At 44.5% G+C, this 16,687-nt stretch overlaps 1 protein-coding gene across 1 annotated transcript in view; it reads left to right on the top strand.

Moving 5' to 3' along the window:
• The first annotated feature begins 10,409 nt into the window (after nucleotides 1-10,409).
• The window catches only part of LOC311135847 (protein phosphatase 1B-like), a 53,545-nt gene continuing 47,267 nt past the window's right edge, over nucleotides 10,410-16,687 (top strand). The window contains exon 1 of the mRNA XM_084169875.1: nucleotides 10,410-10,742. The gene's annotated coding sequence lies outside the window, so the exon portion shown is untranslated. The remainder of the gene's footprint in view (nucleotides 10,743-16,687) is intronic.

Below are 16,687 nucleotides of genomic sequence, written 5' to 3'. Positions count from 1 at the left end.
AACTTGTTTTTCAACCACTCCACACATTTCTTGCTAACAAACAATGGTTTTGGCAAGTCAGTTAGGACATCTCCTTTGTGCATGACACAAGTAATTTTTCCAACAATTGTTTACAGACAGATGATTTCACTTATAATTCACTGTATCACAATTCCAGTGGGTCAGATGTTTACATACACTAAGTTGACTGTGCCTTTAAACAGCTTGGAAAATTCCAGAAAATGATGTCATGGCTTTAGAAGCTTCTGATAGGCTAATTGACATCATTTGAGTTAATTGGAGGTTTACCTGTGGATGTATTTCAAGGCCTACCTTCAAACGCAGTGCCTCTTTGCATGACATCATGGGAAAATGAAAAGAAATCAGCCAAGACCTCAGAAAAAAATTGTAGACCTCCACAAATCTGGTTCATCCTTGGGAGCAATTTCGAAACGCCTGAAGGTACCACGTTCATCTGTACAAACAATAATACGGAACTATAAACACCATGGGACCACGCAGCCGTCATACCGCTCAGGAAGGAGACGTGTTCTGTCTCCTAGAGATGAACGTACTTTGGTGCGAAAAGTGCAAATCAATCCCAGAACAACAGCAAAGGACCTTGTGAAGATGCTGGAGGAAACAGGTACAAAAGTATCTATATCCACAGTTAAACGAGTCCTATATCGACATAACCTGAAAGGCCGCTCAGCAAGGAAGAAGCCGGTTTGTAACTGCACATGGGGACAAAGATGTCTGGTGCTCTCCATTTTCCTCCTTCTACAGCTAGATGAACAGCGTGCACTGTGGGGTCCATTAGCGACTGCCATTAAACAGACATTGCTCTGGAGACCATGGAGTGAGAGCCTTTCATTGCCATAGAAACTGTGGAGTATAGTTTCTAGATCTTTATTTTTCACAAAACCCTCTGCTCTCCACTGTGGCCTGAGCTCTGTAACTCTGCCTGCCTGTCCCTCCTCATGTATACTGTATCTACAATACAAAATGTTTAATACCACCATATAACAATATCACAATCTGTGCTTATGCATGTGTCTATAGCTTTGTTTGTGTCTCTTCACAGTCCCCGTTTTCCATAAGGTGTATTCTTTTTACCCGTAAAAATAAATAAATCTGATTCTACTGCTTGCATCAGTTACCTGATGTGGAATAGAGTTCCATGTAGTCATGGCTCTATGTAGTACTGTGCGCCTCCCATAGTCTGTTCTGGACTAGGGGACTGTGAAGAGACGTCTTGTGGGGTATGCATGGGTGTCCGAGCTGTGTGCCAGTATTCCAAACAGACAGCTCGGTACATTCAGCTTGTCAACACCTCTTACAAAAACAAGCCGTGATTAAGTCAATCTCTCTTCCACTCTAAGCCAGGAGAGACTGACATGCATGTCATTAATGTTAGCTCTCCGTGTACATCCAAGTGCCAGCCGTGCTGCCCTGTTCTGAGCCAACTGCAATTTTTCCAAGTCCCTCTTTGTGGCACCTGACCACACTACTGAACAGTAGTCTAGGTGTGACAAAGCTAGGGCCTGTAGGACCTGCCTTGTTGATAGTGTCGTTAAGAAGGCAGAGCAGCGCTTTGTTATGGACATACTTCTCCCCATCTTAGCTACTGTTGTATCAATATGCTTTGACCATGACAGTTTATAATCCAGGGTTACTCCAAGCAGTTTAGTCTCCTCAACTTGCTCAATTTCCACATGATTCATTACGAGATGTAGTTGAGGTTTAGGGTTTAGTGAATGATTTGACCCAAATACAATGCTTTTAGTTTTGGAAATATTTAGGACTAACTTATTCCTTGCCACCCATTCCGAAACTAACTGCAACTATTTGTTAAGTGTTGCAGTTATTTCAGTTGCTGTAGTAGCTGACATGTATAGTGTTGAGTCATCCGCATACATTTACACACTGGATTTACTCAAAGCCAGTGGCATGTGTTTTATTTTTTGTATTTTTTTTTTTTTTTAGCGGGTAGATCAGCTTTAATATTGCAGATAGATTGTAACTTCCATCAATGTAATTGTCTGGATCACTTCCAATCCCCCATATGTTTTTTTTCTCTCGCAAATATATATAATTCATATTAATTATATAAATAGGCCCTTTTAATTTTGTCTGGCTTGCCGTTCCAAATCAAATGCAATATTTTTTTCTCATATAATTTAAAAAACTGTTCGCTAGGCGTAGGCAAGACCATAAGCAAATAGGTAAACTGGGATAATACTAAAGAGTTAATCAGAGTGATTTTTCCACAAATTGACAGGTATTTACCTTTCCATGGTAGTAAGATCTTATCTATTTTTGCTAACTTTCTATTAAAATGTATTGGAGTGAGATCATTTATTTCATTTGGGATATGTATTCCGAGTATATCCACATCACCATCAGACCATTGTATTTGTAAACTACATGGTAATGTAAAAATTGTATTTTTTTGTGATCCAATACGTAATATAGTACATTTATCATAATTTGGTTGTAATCCAGAGAGGTTAGAAAATGTATCTAGATCCTCTACGAGGCTGTGGAGGGATTCAAGTTGTGGATTTAAAAGAAAACATGAATCATCAGCGTACAATGACACCTTTGTTTTTAGGCCCTGGATTTCTAATACCTTGATATTATTGTTGGATCTGATTTTAATAGCTAACATTTCAATGGCCATAATAAATAGATATGCTGATAGTGGACAACCTTGTCTCACTCCTCTTGACAGTTTAACACTTTCTGAGAAATAGCCATTATTTACTATTTTACACCTAGGGTTACTATACATGATTGTAACCCATTTTATAAGAGATTCTCCAAAATTGAAATGCTCCAAAACTTTCTGAGAAATAGCCATTATTTACTATTTTACACCTAGGGTTACTATACATGATTGTAACCCATTTTATAAGAGATTCTCCAAAATTGAAATGCTCCAGGCATATAAACTCCAGTCGTACATTATCAAATGCCATTTCGAAGTCTGCTATGAATAGCAGGCTTGGTTTCCCAGATTTTTCATAGTGTTCTATTGTTTCCAGTACTTGCCTTATATTATCTCCAATGTATCTTCCATGTAAAAACCTGTCTGATTAGAATGAATAATGTCCGACAATACCTTTTTAATTCTATGCGCTATACATTTTGCTAGAAATGTTGCATCACAACACTGAAGTGTAAGGGGCCTCCAATTTTTTAAATGGACTGGATCTTTATATTTTCCACTTGTATCCTGTTTCAGGAATAATGAAATCAGACCTTCTTCTTGAGTGTCTGATAATCTACCATTTACATAGGAGTGGTTAAAGTATGCTAATAACTGTCCTCTGAGTATATCAAAAAAGGTTTGGTATACCTCGACTGGTATGCCATCCAACCATGGAGTTTTCCCGGACTTAAAGTCTTTAATTGTGGTCCTCTGTAGCTCAGCTGGTAGAGCACGGCGCTTGTAACGCCAAGGTAGTGGGTTCGATCCCCGGGACCACCCATACACAAAAATGTATGCACGCATGACTGTAAGTCGCTTTGGATAAAAGCGTCTGCTAAATGGCATATTATTATTATTATTATTATTAATTGCATCCAGAAGTTCCTCCTATGTAATTTCACCTTCAAAGAGTCTTTCTGTATGGCTGTTAATTTTACATTATCAATAGAAAAAAAATCTCTACAATTAGCTTCAGTTAGAGGAGATGGAGGCGACTGAAAATAAAACATATGCTTAAAGTACTTTGTTTCCTCCTTCAAAATATAATTTGGTGAATGATGGGTGACTCCGTCATTTGTAACCAGTTTCAGTAAATTATTTTTGGTAGCATTCCTATGTTGAAGATTAAAAAATGATTTAAAAAATGTATTGTTAATAGACAACAATAATTTTTTCACCTCTTCCACACATTACAATGCTTTTCTTTCATAATTTGGTCAGATATACTTGGATGTGTAGTGTCAGCAATTGTAGCTGGCATGTCATGCCTACGTTTGCTAATCTTTCCAATGAAAAAATTATTAAAGTTGTTGGCAATATCAGTTGGTTTTTTGATGAATGATCCATCTGATTCAATGAATGATGGAGCTGAGTTTGCCTTTTTTCCAAACATTTCATTTAAGGTGCTCCAAAGCTTTTTACTATCATTCTTTATGTCATTTATCCTTGTTTCATAGTGTTAGTTCGTCTTCTTTTTATTCAGTTTAGTCAGATGATTTCACAATTTGCAATCAGTTCTGCAGGCAGACTTATTTGCCATTCCTTTTGCCTCATCCCTCTCAACCATACACTTGGGGGGGGGGGTATACAGATGATAGCCCTATTTGCTAAAAGTAAAGTCCATATTATGGCAAGAACAGCTGAAATAAGCAAAGAGAAACGACAGTCCATCATTACTTTAAGACATGAAGGTCAGTCAATACAGAACATTTCAAGAACTTTGTGCAGTCGCAAAAACCATCAAGCGCTATGATGAAACTGGCTCTCATGAGGACCGCCACAGGAATGGAAGACCCAGAGTTACCTCTGCTGCAGAGGATAAGTTCATTAGAGTTACCAGCCTCAGAAATTGCAGCCCAAATAAATGCTTCACAGTTCAAGTTACAGACACATCTCAACATCAACTGTTCAGAGGAGACTGTGTGAATCAGGCCTTCATGGTCGAATTGCTGCAAAGAAACCACTACTAAAGGACACCAATAATAAGAAGAGACTTGCTTGGGCCAAGAAACACGAGCAATGGACATTAGACCGGTGGAAATTTGTCCTTTGGTCTGGTCCAAATTGGAGACTTTTGGTTCCAACCGGCGTGTCTTTGTGAGACGCGGTGTCGGTGAACGGATGATCTCCGCATGTGCAATTCACACCGTAAAGCATAGAGGAGGATTTGTTATGGTGTGGGGGTGCTTTGCTGGTGACACTGTCTGTGATTTATTTAGAATTCAAGGCGCACTTAACCAGCATGGCTACCACAGCGTTCTGCAGCGATACGCCATCCCATCTGGTTTGGGCTTAGTGGGACTATCATTTGTTTTTCAACAGGACAATGACCCAACACACCTCCAGGCTGTGTAAGGGCTATTTTAACAAGAAGGAGAGTGATGGAGTGCTGCTTCAGATTACCTGGCCTCCACAATCCCCCGACCTCAAACAAATTAAGATGGTTTGTGTCACGATCGTTCATTAACAAGAAGGACCAAGGCACAGCGTGATATGCATCCATATTTATTGACGTACTGAACATACGACAAAAACAACAAACGAAACGTGAAGTCCAAGGTAGACTAATAACATACCTTTACGGAACAAGATCCCACACAGACTGGTGCCAAAAGGCTGCCTAAGTATGGTCCCCAATCAGAGACAACGAGCTACAGCTGCCTCTGATTGGGAACCACCCTGGCCAACATAGATCTAAACGATCTAGAAACTAAACATAGAAATAAACACAACACGAAATATACACACCCTGACTCAACAAATAACCGTCCCCTGAGTCAGGGCATGACAGTACCCCCCCCCCCCCAAAGGTGCGGACTCCGACCACGCCACATAAACCTAATAAGGTAGGGGCCGGGTGGGCTTTCCGCCTCGGAGGCGGATCCGGCTCCGGGTGTAACCACCACTTACTCTCCACCTCCCCGTTGCGCCCCTGGTCTGGTCTGGAACCGCTGACTGGAGCTGGATCAGGCACCGGTGGAGAGGGCTGCTCTGGCTCCGGAGTGGAGCCGCTGACCGGGGCTGGACTGGACCCCGGTGGAGCGGATTGCTCTGGCTCCAGAGTGGAGCAGCTGACCGGTGCCGGACCAGGCACCGTTGGAACAGGCACGGGCCGTGCCGGACTGGACACACGCACCACTGGCTTGGTGCGGGGAGCAGGAACGGACCGGACCTGGCTGATGACGTGCACCCCTGGCTTGGTGCGGGGAGCAGGAACGGGCCGGACTGGGCTGACGACGCGCACCACTGGCCTGGTGCGGGGAGAAGGAACGGGCCGGACTGGGTTGACGACGCGCACCCCTGGCTTGGTGCGGGGAGCAGGAACGGGCCGGACTGGGCTGACGACGCGCACCACTGGCTTGGTGCGGGGAGCAGTAACGGGCCGGATGACGCGCACCACTGGCTTGGTGCGGGGAGCAGGACCGGGCCGGACTGGGCTGACGACGCGCACCACTGGTTTGGTGCGGGGAGCCGGACGGGCCGGACTGGGCTGACGGCGCGCACCACTGGCTTGGTGCGGGGAGCAGGAACGGGCCGGACTGGGCTGACGACGCGCACCACTGGCTTGATGCGAGGGACAGGAACAGGCCGGACCGGACTGGCGACACGCACCACTCGATTGGTGCGAGGAGCGGGACTGGGTTCCTTCATTAACCCCCGCTCCTTCTGCTGCCTAACCAGCTCCTCTCGCCGTGCCTCTACACTTTCCTTCTGCTCCCTCTGCACCAATGACCCCCTTAATCTGGCAGCCTCCTCTGCTAAACGGCTGAACCGCTCTATCGCGGCCTCCTGCTGCCTCGTCGTCTACGGCGTGAGCCCCCCCCTAAAAATGTTTTGGGCTTGTCTCTCCCCCGTGCTCATGGCCTCCATCCCTCTTGCCAGACTCTCGCTCATCTCCTCCCAAGTCCATCCTCTCTCCTCATCACGCTGCTTGATCCAGGATTGGTGGGATCTTCTGTCACGATCGTTCATTAACGAGAAGGACCAAGGCGCAGCGTGATATGCATCCATATTTATTGACGTACTGAACACACGACAAAAACAACAAACGAAACGTGAAGTCCAAGGTAGACTAATAACATACCTTTACGGAACAAGATCCCACACAGACTGGTGCCAAAAGGCTGCCTAAGTATGGTCCCCAATCAGAGACAACGAGCTACAGCTGCCTCTGATTGGGAACCACCCTGGCCAACATAGATCTAAACGATCTAGAAACTAAACATAGAAATAAACACAACACGAAATATACACACCCTGACTCAACAAATAACCGTCCCCTGAGTCAGGGCGTGACAGTACCCCCCCCCCCAAAGGTGCGGACTCCGACCGCGCCACATAAACCTAATAGGGTAGTGGCCGGGTGGGCATTCCGCCTCAGAGGCGGATCCGGCTCTGGGTGTAACCACCACTTACTCTCCACCTCCCCGTTGCGCCCCTGGTCTGGTCTGGAACCGTTGACTGGAGCTGGATCAGGCACCGGTGGAGCGGACTGCTCTGGCTCCGGAGTGGAGCCGCTGACCGGGGCTGGACTGGACCCCGGTGGAGCGGATTGCTCTGGCTCCGGAGTGGAGCAGCTGACCGGTGCCGGACCAGGCACCGGTGGAACAGGCACGGGCCGTGCCGGACTGGACACACGCACCACTGACTTGGTGCGGGGAGCAGGCACGGACCGGACCTGGCTGATGACGCGCACCCCTGGCTTGGTGCGGAGAGCAGGAACGGGCCGGACTGGGCTGACGACGCGCACCACTGGCCTGGTGTGGGGAGCAGGAACGGGCCGGACTGGGCTGACGACGCGCACCCCTGGCTTGGTGCGGGGAGCAGGAATGGGCCGGACTGGGCTGACGACGCGCACCACTGGCTTGGTGCGGGGAGCAGGAACGGGCCGGTCTGGGCTGATGACGCGCACCACTGGCTTGGTGCGGGGAGCAGGGACGGGCCTGACTGGGCTGACGACGCGCACCACTGGCTTGGTGCGGGGAGCAGGAACGGGCCGGACTGGGCTGACGATGTGCACCACTGGCTTGATGCGAGGGACAGGAACAGGCCGGACCGGACTGGTGACACGCACCACTCGATTGGTGCGAGGAGCGGGACTGGGTTCCTTCATTAACCCCCGCTCCTTCTGCTGCCTAACCAGCTCCTCTCGCCGTGCCTCTACACTTTCCTTCTGCTCCCTCTGCACCAATGACCCCCTTAATCTGGCGGCCTCCTCTGCTAAACGGCTGAACCGCTCTATCGCGGCCTCCTGCTGCCTCGTCGTCCACGGCGTGAGCCCCCCCCTAAAAATGTTTTGGGCTTGTCTCTCCCCCGTGCTCATGGCCTCCATCCCTCTTGCCAGACTCTCGCTCATCTCCTCCCAAGTCCATCCTCTCTCCTCATCACGCTGCTTGATCCAGGATTGGTGGGATCTTCTGTCACGATCGTTCATTAACGAGAAGGACCAAGGCGCAGCGTGATATGCATCCATATTTATTGACGTACTGAACACACGACAAAAACAACAAACGAAACGTGAAGTCCAAGGTAGACTAATAACATACCTTTACGGAACAAGATCCCACACAGACTGGTGCCAAAAGGCTGCCTAAGTATGGTCCCCAATCAGAGACAACGAGCTACAGCTGCCTCTGATTGGGAACCACCCTGGCCAACATAGATCTAAACGATCTAGAAACTAAACATAGAAATAAACACAACACGAAATATACACACCCTGACTCAACAAATAACCGTCCCCTGAGTCAGGGCGTGACAGTTTGGGATGAGTCAGACCGCAGAGTGAAGGAAAAGCAGCCAACAAGTGCTCAGCATATGTGGGAACTCCTTCAAGACTGTTGGAAAAGCTGGTTGAAAAGCTTGGTTGAGAGAATGCCAAGAGTGTGAAAAGCTGTCATGAAGGCAAAGTGTGGCTATTTGAAGAATCTCACATTTCAAATATATTTTCATTTGTTTAATACTTTTTTGGTTACTACATCATTCCATATGTGTTATTTCATAGTTGTGATGTCTTCACTATTATTCTACAATGTAGAAAATTGTAAAAATGGAGAAAAACCCTTGAATGAGTAGGTGTTCTAAAATGTTTGACCGGTAGTGTACTGTCAATAGATCATAATGTAAGAATACTGTAACATGTTTTGTGAATTAACATGCATTACAATATGTAATTTACTGTAAATGTAATGGTAAAGCATAGTGCATATCCTGCAGACTTACCGGTTTTCTTGACGAAATGTTCTCATGATCGAATTGACAGTTGATCTTTCAGGTTGGGGTGAACTAATCTGTCAGCCTCTGCCATGGTAAGGCCTTTGTTTACTACATGGTCAACAACGATGGCCCGGACTTCATTAGACAACAGTTCCATGCAGTCTGCCTCCCTCTTGCTGATGTCCACCTCTTTGACGGAGCCCATACCCACCTGTTTGACCACTTTGATGGGGCCCATGCCCACCTCTTTGACGGGGCTGATGCCGACCTCTTTGACGGAGCCCATACCCACCTGTTTGACCTCTTTGATGGGGCCCATGCCCACCTCTTTGACGGGGGCCGATGCCCACCTCTTTGACGGAGCCCACACCCACCTGTTTGACCTCTTTGATGGTGCTCATGCCCACCTCTTTGACGGGGGCCGATGCCCACCTCTTTGACGGAGCCCATACCCACCTGTTTGTGGTCCTCTGTAGCTCAGCTGGTAGAGCACGGCGCTTGTAACGCCAAGGTAGTGGGTTCGATCCCCGGGACCACCCATACACAAAAATGTATGCACGCATGACTGTAAGTCGCTTTGGATAAAAGCGTCTGCTAAATGGCATATTATTATTATTATTATTATTTGACCTCTTTGATGGGGCCCAAGCCCACCTCTTTGACGGAGCCCATACCCACCTGTTTGACCTCTTTGACGGAGCCCATACCCACCTGTTTGACCTCTTTGCCCACCAGCTCTTTGATTTCTTCCTCTCCCTTGCTGTCTATCCTTCTCCATGTTGAAAGAAATTGCAAGTGTTCACACACCCCGTTTTAAATGGTGACCAATTGTTGTTACCACTATGTGAAATCAATTAGCAATAACAAGTAGTCATTACATATGGTTATCGTGCATCATACATGTAATTTAGACCTTTATACTATACAAACACACATTTTATTTCTGTAGTTCTCAAAATCCATATATAGTAGACAAACCAGTTTAAAATCTATAGGTTTACCAAACGGTTAAGTGATTAGCCATTAAGCGCAGTTGGATTAAGTAATGGTCAAATGTATTTAAACAAATGAGAAGAGAATCATATGAAAACTATTGAGAGCATTGCATTGTGAAAGGCAATTACTTTATATGAAAGGTATTTTTGAAAAAAAACACTGATTAGGGTTGGTGAAAAAGTTACTATGTGATTTTGTGTGTTGTACTTAGTCAATTGAAAATGTGCTTAACGTTTTGAAAAAGCGGGGTTTTTTATGATCTGTTTTGAGTTTCCTACTAAGAGTTGTGAAATTTTACCACATACTTGTGAAAATAGTACCGAAGCGATAAAAAATAAATAAACTGCAAACAATATTATACCTCAGAGGGTAGGTCACAATGTAATTTGACTGACAAATATAATTACCAATCTTAGCTCCATTTTGTAGTAGACTTTGACCAATGACTGTAAAGAGTGGAGAGAACGTCACTCCTCTTGAACTGGACTTGGAGCAGGGATCTTCTGCGCATCAATGGAGGAAAGAACGTCATCTGTTTCATACATTTAGCTGACAAAATCAGATCACTTCTTCTATAATAGCTAGCTAGATTTTTTAAAATCATAGTGCTGTCTCTTTGGTGACAAACATGCATAAAAAAGACCACAGTCAGTGCCAAGAAATGTTGAAAGGGGAATTCGTGTAAAGCGCTAGCTATCTTGGTTATATAGCTAGCTTGAATTCTGGTCAGCTAAGTAACGTTAGCTAGCTAGTTCAAGAAAACGAATTAAAACCAAAAATTGATAGACAAGTAAAGAAATCTTCCATTGCAACCAGAAGAGTAAATTTCTCCGAAAACGTAAGTAGATAACTATTTCAGGGGAATTGGCATTAGCCAACTTAAGACTTAACCAGCTAGCTAGCTAAAGCAACGTTAGCTAGTCACATTGCAGTCATACTAAATCATGACTTTCAGCGTAAATATGTGCTAGTTATGTGTGTAGCTAGTTATGGCATAATAGGTAATTACATTAGTATAGTTAACTATTGAAAACAGTAACGTTAAATGGCCATTGATTGAAGTCGACCTTTGCTTGTAGCATATCAGTATTTCGCTAACGCTAGCTGTTGTTGTTGACAGCCACACTTGCACTACACTAGTTAGCTACAGTAGCTCCTCAACACAGCAGCCACACTGGCCCAGCCATTTACTTGTTCTTGGACACATATGGCTAGCTAGCCAACTAGAAATACACGCTAAATTGGTCGCTATCCATGTTGGACATCATTTACGAGGGGCCAAGACAGCCGGCAAGCTAATTTTAATTGGGGTCATACTATCTAACGTTATATTAACTCATACTCACAGTATATAGGTGAGTGACATTTGGCAGTGTGCAGTAACGTCACTAAAAACGACAACATTAGCTACAAACATTATTGGCCGAATCTGCAAGACTCCCCCTGAACTGTAATTTTAAACCTCCGAGATTTAGACTCTGGATGTTGTTTAACCGCAGGAACCATCGTGATTTGATTGTTCCTCATTAGCTATCCCACGATCAACAGTGCCATGCCAGGTGGATATTGCTTGTAAAGCTAGGACTACAACCATATGTAAACTGACATGGTGTGTTCTGTATCATTGACTAACTTGTTGACCTTAGTAGGTTGTGTGAAAGCGATTGACTAGAGTGACACTCCTGTTGCGATGGTGTATTTATTAGTCAGACACTGTAGCAAAACGTTTTGCAACGGAAAATGTTTATTGAGGTCTGGTTGGTTCCTGGTGAATACATCCCAGTTATGCAACAATTGTGGACTGCACTTATGTCACAGGTGTGGTCCAGTCAGTCCAATAGTATGCAACTCAGAGGGAAAGTATTATTTATAAAAACAATCAGGTCCAGCTGAAGACAAATAGTTCAGGCTTTACTGGTAGTTATATATAGATAGTGTACGGCTATTAGGCTAAGTGCAAGTACTGGCAGGACCAGACATTTTCAATTGTAGGCTAACTCCTCTCTATGTCTGCTGACATTATCTGGGTGCACCATATGGGCCCCCCCTTCAGGTTTCAGTAGAGGTGACAATGACTTATTTTGTTATTACTGACCACCAACACCCTGTGGGAGAGTCAGCTGTGCGGATGAAATTGCGTCATCATTAGCCACGTTTCCATTCAGTTTTAATGTGAGTAAAGTCATACCGTATTTAAAAAGAACACGACAGCTGTGATGGAAACAGGAAGTTTAGGTACAATTTTATAAATGCCGACAGATACTTTGTTCGTTCGACATGGTGGGATATTTTTGTGTCTGTAAAATGTATTATGCGAGGCATGGCGGTGGAAATGTCTTTATACGCAAATATTGATATAATAACCATCATATTGAAGTAAACTTGGAGACAAGCTATGATATGTTTTGTGGTCCTCCCTCTACGACTTGGGAAACATGCAGTTTATTAGGCTATAGATGAAATAAACTATATATACAAAACTATGTTGACACGCCTTCAAATTCTGCTATTTCAGCCACACCCGTTGCTGACAGGTGTATAAAATTGAGCACACAGCCATGCAATCTCCATAGACAAACATTGGCAGTAAAATGGCCCATAATGAAGAGCTCAATGACTTTCAACGTGGCACCGTCATAGGATGCCATCTTTCCAACAAGTCAGTTTGTTGAATTTCTGCCCTGCTAGAGCTTTCCCGGTCAACTGTAAGTGCTGTTATTGGGAAGTGGAAACGTCTAGGAGCAACAACGGCTCAGCCGCGAAGTGGTAGGGGACACACGCTCACAGAACAGGAGTGCTGAAGAGCATAGCGCGTAAAATGTGTCTGTCCTCGGTTGCAACACTCGCTTTACTCCTGTAGCCCCTGAATATACTTTTTTTAAAATGTTGGTGTAGATGGGCGACACTTATGATGACTGAGTTTCTCCGTGATAAAATGATTAGGCCTAGCAGCCCTGGGGCTTCAGACGACCAGGTGAGGTGATGACAGGCTCAAAACAAACAGTGATGTGTACTTCCAAGAATGAGCCTCTCACTTTCTTGGAAGGAAGGTAGTTCTCTTTTTTGAGCCTGTCGCTTTAACTGCCATGGAGAATCAGTGCTTCTGAGGCCTCAGGGTGTCATGACATCCTGCTATCTTTGGTCTCAGTACCTCATGAGGGGTGGAGGTGGGGCTGATGGTCCGAATAGAGTGTGGTAGGTGAAAAGAAAAGTGGTTGTCTGGAGGATTTTTTTCCTGGGCTCTACTGATGGACAGTTGTATTGTTGATGTTCTTGACTCCTGGCCCTGGTTCTTATTGGATACGTTTTAGCCCATTAGGCTTGTTCTCTTCACTGTGTTTGAAAACATGTCATCCTTTTTTTGTGCAGAACTGAACACAACCCAGCTGCTCATTCAGCCTGTTATTCCCACTCAGTTGTAGAGCTGGTGTTTATGCTGGACGGCTCACACATTTGGTCTTATTAATGGGATACGGAAAGCCAGCCAGTACGTCTGACATGTTCATTGAATAGTATGGTCTTTACACTCTGTTTCTATTCAAGGATGTCTTGGGATATGGGCCCCAGTCTTACCAACTGTGTGTGTTTATGGATAGGTGTGCAGGGCTGCCAACTTTTGAAGAAAGCTTGCAGTGAGATTTGCTATGTGAATTTCATTGCCCCCTGGCACAACCTCTAGACTGGGGGTCGTCGCCCAGTAACATTTGACTGTTTTAAAGCTCGTTTCCTGCAATTCTACGTATTTTCACGTCTTAGGCCTATGACCAGGGAGGAACATTTTAAAATAGAAACTACAGGTCTGGTGTATTCAGGATGCTTTGAACATTAAATGAACACACAAAATTGGACAACTTTGTTACTTTGAGATTTTTAGGGGATTACATTTAAAGTACGCTAACAGTGGGAAGGTTGGAAGCAGGGATTGATCCCTGTTCTCAGGTGCAAAGTTGTATGCGACACGTGCCGGGGAGTGTTACCACTACACCAAGGCTCTGCACAGGACACTTTTATATTAGTGATTGATGGCAGTGGGTAACCAAATCATAGATTGCAGTCTCATTGTCCATATACTGCTTTCAAGGTAAGGACACATACATTTAGTATTTTGCAAATTCAAGAACAATCTAATGAATGTCAATGTTCAGGTGGTTTATGCCTACTAGTTGAAGATCATTGCCTTCATCTTACTCTACATACAGTGCATTAAAGAGGTATTCAGACCCCTTGACTTATTGCACATTTTGTAACGTTACAGCCTTATTCTAAAATGGAATAAATAGTTTCCCCCCCTCATTAATCTACACACAATACCCCATAATGACAAAGCAAAAACAGGTTAGTAGAAATTGTAGCAAATAAAAAAGCAAAATTGAAATATCACATTTTACATAAGTAATCAGCCCCTTTGCTCAGTACTTTGTTGAAGGACCTTTGGCAGCTATTACAGCCTCGAGTCTTCTTGGGTATGACGCTACAAGCTTGGCACATCTGTATTTGGGGAGTTTCTCCCATTCTTCTCTGCAGATCCTTTCAAGCTCTGTCAGGTTGGATGGGGAGCGTCGCTGCACAGCTATTTACAGGTCTCTCCAGAGATGTTTGATCGGGTTCAAGTCCGTGCTCTGGCTGGGCCACTCAAGCACGTTCAGAGACATGTCCTGAAGCCACTCCTGCGTTGTCTTGGCTGTGTGCGTAGGGTCGTTGTCCTGTTGGATGGTGACCCTTCGCCCCAGTCTGAGAACCTGCTCCAGAGCACTCAGGACTTCATCAAGGATCTCTCTGTACTTTACTCCGTTCATCTTTGCCTCGATCCTGACTAGTCTCCCAGTCCCTGCCACTGAAAGCGGGCTGTCATGTGCCTTTTTACTGTCTGGCCACTCTACCATAAAGACCTGATTGGTGGAGTACTGCGGAGATGGTTGTCCTTCTGGAAGATTCTCCCATCTCCACAGAGGAACTCTGGAGCTCTGTCAGTGTGACCATCGGGTTCTTGGTAACCTCCCTGACCAAGGCCCTTCTCCCCCGATTGGCCTGTCGGCCAGCTCTAGTAAGAGTCTTGGTGGTTCCAAACTTATTCCATTTAAGAATGATGGAGGCCACTGTGTTCTTGGGGACCTTCAATGCTGCAGAAATGTTTTGCTGACCTTCCCCAGAGCTGTGCCTCGACACAATCCTGTCTCGGAGCTCTACGGACAATTCCTTCTACCTCATGGCTTGGTTTTTGCTCTGACATGCACTGTCAACTGTGGGACCTTATATAGACAGGTGTGTGCCTTTCCAAATCATGTCCGATCAATTACATTTACCACTGGTGGACTCCAATCAGTTGTAGAAACATCTCAAGGATGATCAATGGAATCAGGATGCACCTGAGCTCAATTTCGAGTCTCATAGCAAAGGGTCTGAATGCTTATGTAAATAAGTTTATTTTTTATTTTTTTAATTATAAATTTGCAAACATGTCTAAACTTGTTTTTGCTTTGTCATTATGGGGTATTGTGTGTAGATTGATTAGGGGGAAAAATGATTTAATCCATTTTAGAATAAGGCTGTAATGTAACAAAGTGGAAAAAGTCAAGGGGTCTGAATACTTCCCGAGTGCACTGTATACAAAATATAATGCGTTTATGAGTTGTGCGTCCCCCTACCATGTCTGCCTAGCATGTGTTTACACTGGCAGTACAGGGAAGAAGTGGAATAATACAATACGCGTGGGGAATACCAGTAGTGCTGTTGCTGACAGGCTCAGTAATTACCCTGTATTATAGCTCATTGTTAAGAATGAGAATTGTTCCACTGATCAGACTAAATAAAGTACATAGATAAAATCTTCAGACAAGATGACATAAATTTGCCCCTACACCCTGACCAAATAATGTATTTATTGACCCCCCTCTAGAATCGAACATACACTTTTGGGTTCGAAATCTGTTTGTCAAAATGATTTTCATAGTTCCAAATCAGGTCACCCTAAACAAACTTCCTGCTAAAACATACTGACATACTGTCTGCTGCCTTTTCATTGTCACATCCTAAACACCAATCACCAAACAAGGAGACTAATGCAAGTGTGGATTAAATCAATTTTAGTACATTCTGTCAAAAAGCTGCATTCTGCAATAGGGATGGGAGTAACAGCAACCTAATTGTTGATAACATTGTACATAAACCAACGCTACCGTGCTGCTCTTTTTACAGTTTAATAAACTCAGCGGAGAACGTTTTCTCTCTCCATTCAGCTCCACTCTAATCTTGAGTGGCGTTTCTTTTAAAACGTGCATCCAATCCCCTTGACCCCTTTACATATCTAGACCAATCATATCCTTCAATGTGCCGCGGGTCACAGTGCTGTGGCAAGACAGGACAATGATAGAGGTTCAGCTCATGATGGTAAACTGCTCCGGTTTCAAAATGAGTCGCTGTCTACAATGGACTAATTAGAAAAATAAAAGCGGTACTTTTCTATGCGTGAGATATGAGGTGTGATGTGAGAATGTGTGCAGTGTTTATGGACGTGTGCGGGGTGCAGAGAAAGTAGGCTGTACTAGCCTAATCAGTGACGTGTGTTTCTGTGTCAGTAATGAAGTCAGCGTGTTGAGAGTTAGGCCTATGTTCTTGAGTGTCACACACAGTCCTTTTGAGTTCGGTCAGGCAGTCTGCAAATCAATTTTTGGTCGTGGCAAAAATATTAGATGTTTGTTGGATGGGTCACAAGAAAATATAAAAGGCGTCAGCTGGGCCATGGTGCAAAAACGTTTGGGAACCAATTACTGGCTGACGTGACCG

Source organism: Coregonus lavaretus (genome assembly GCF_964263955.1).
Source record: "Coregonus lavaretus genome assembly, chromosome: 1".
Lineage (NCBI taxonomy): Eukaryota > Metazoa > Chordata > Actinopteri > Salmoniformes > Salmonidae > Coregonus > Coregonus lavaretus.
The sequence above is the reverse complement of the archived record's forward strand: the minus strand, read 5'-3'. Positions and strand labels throughout refer to the sequence as shown.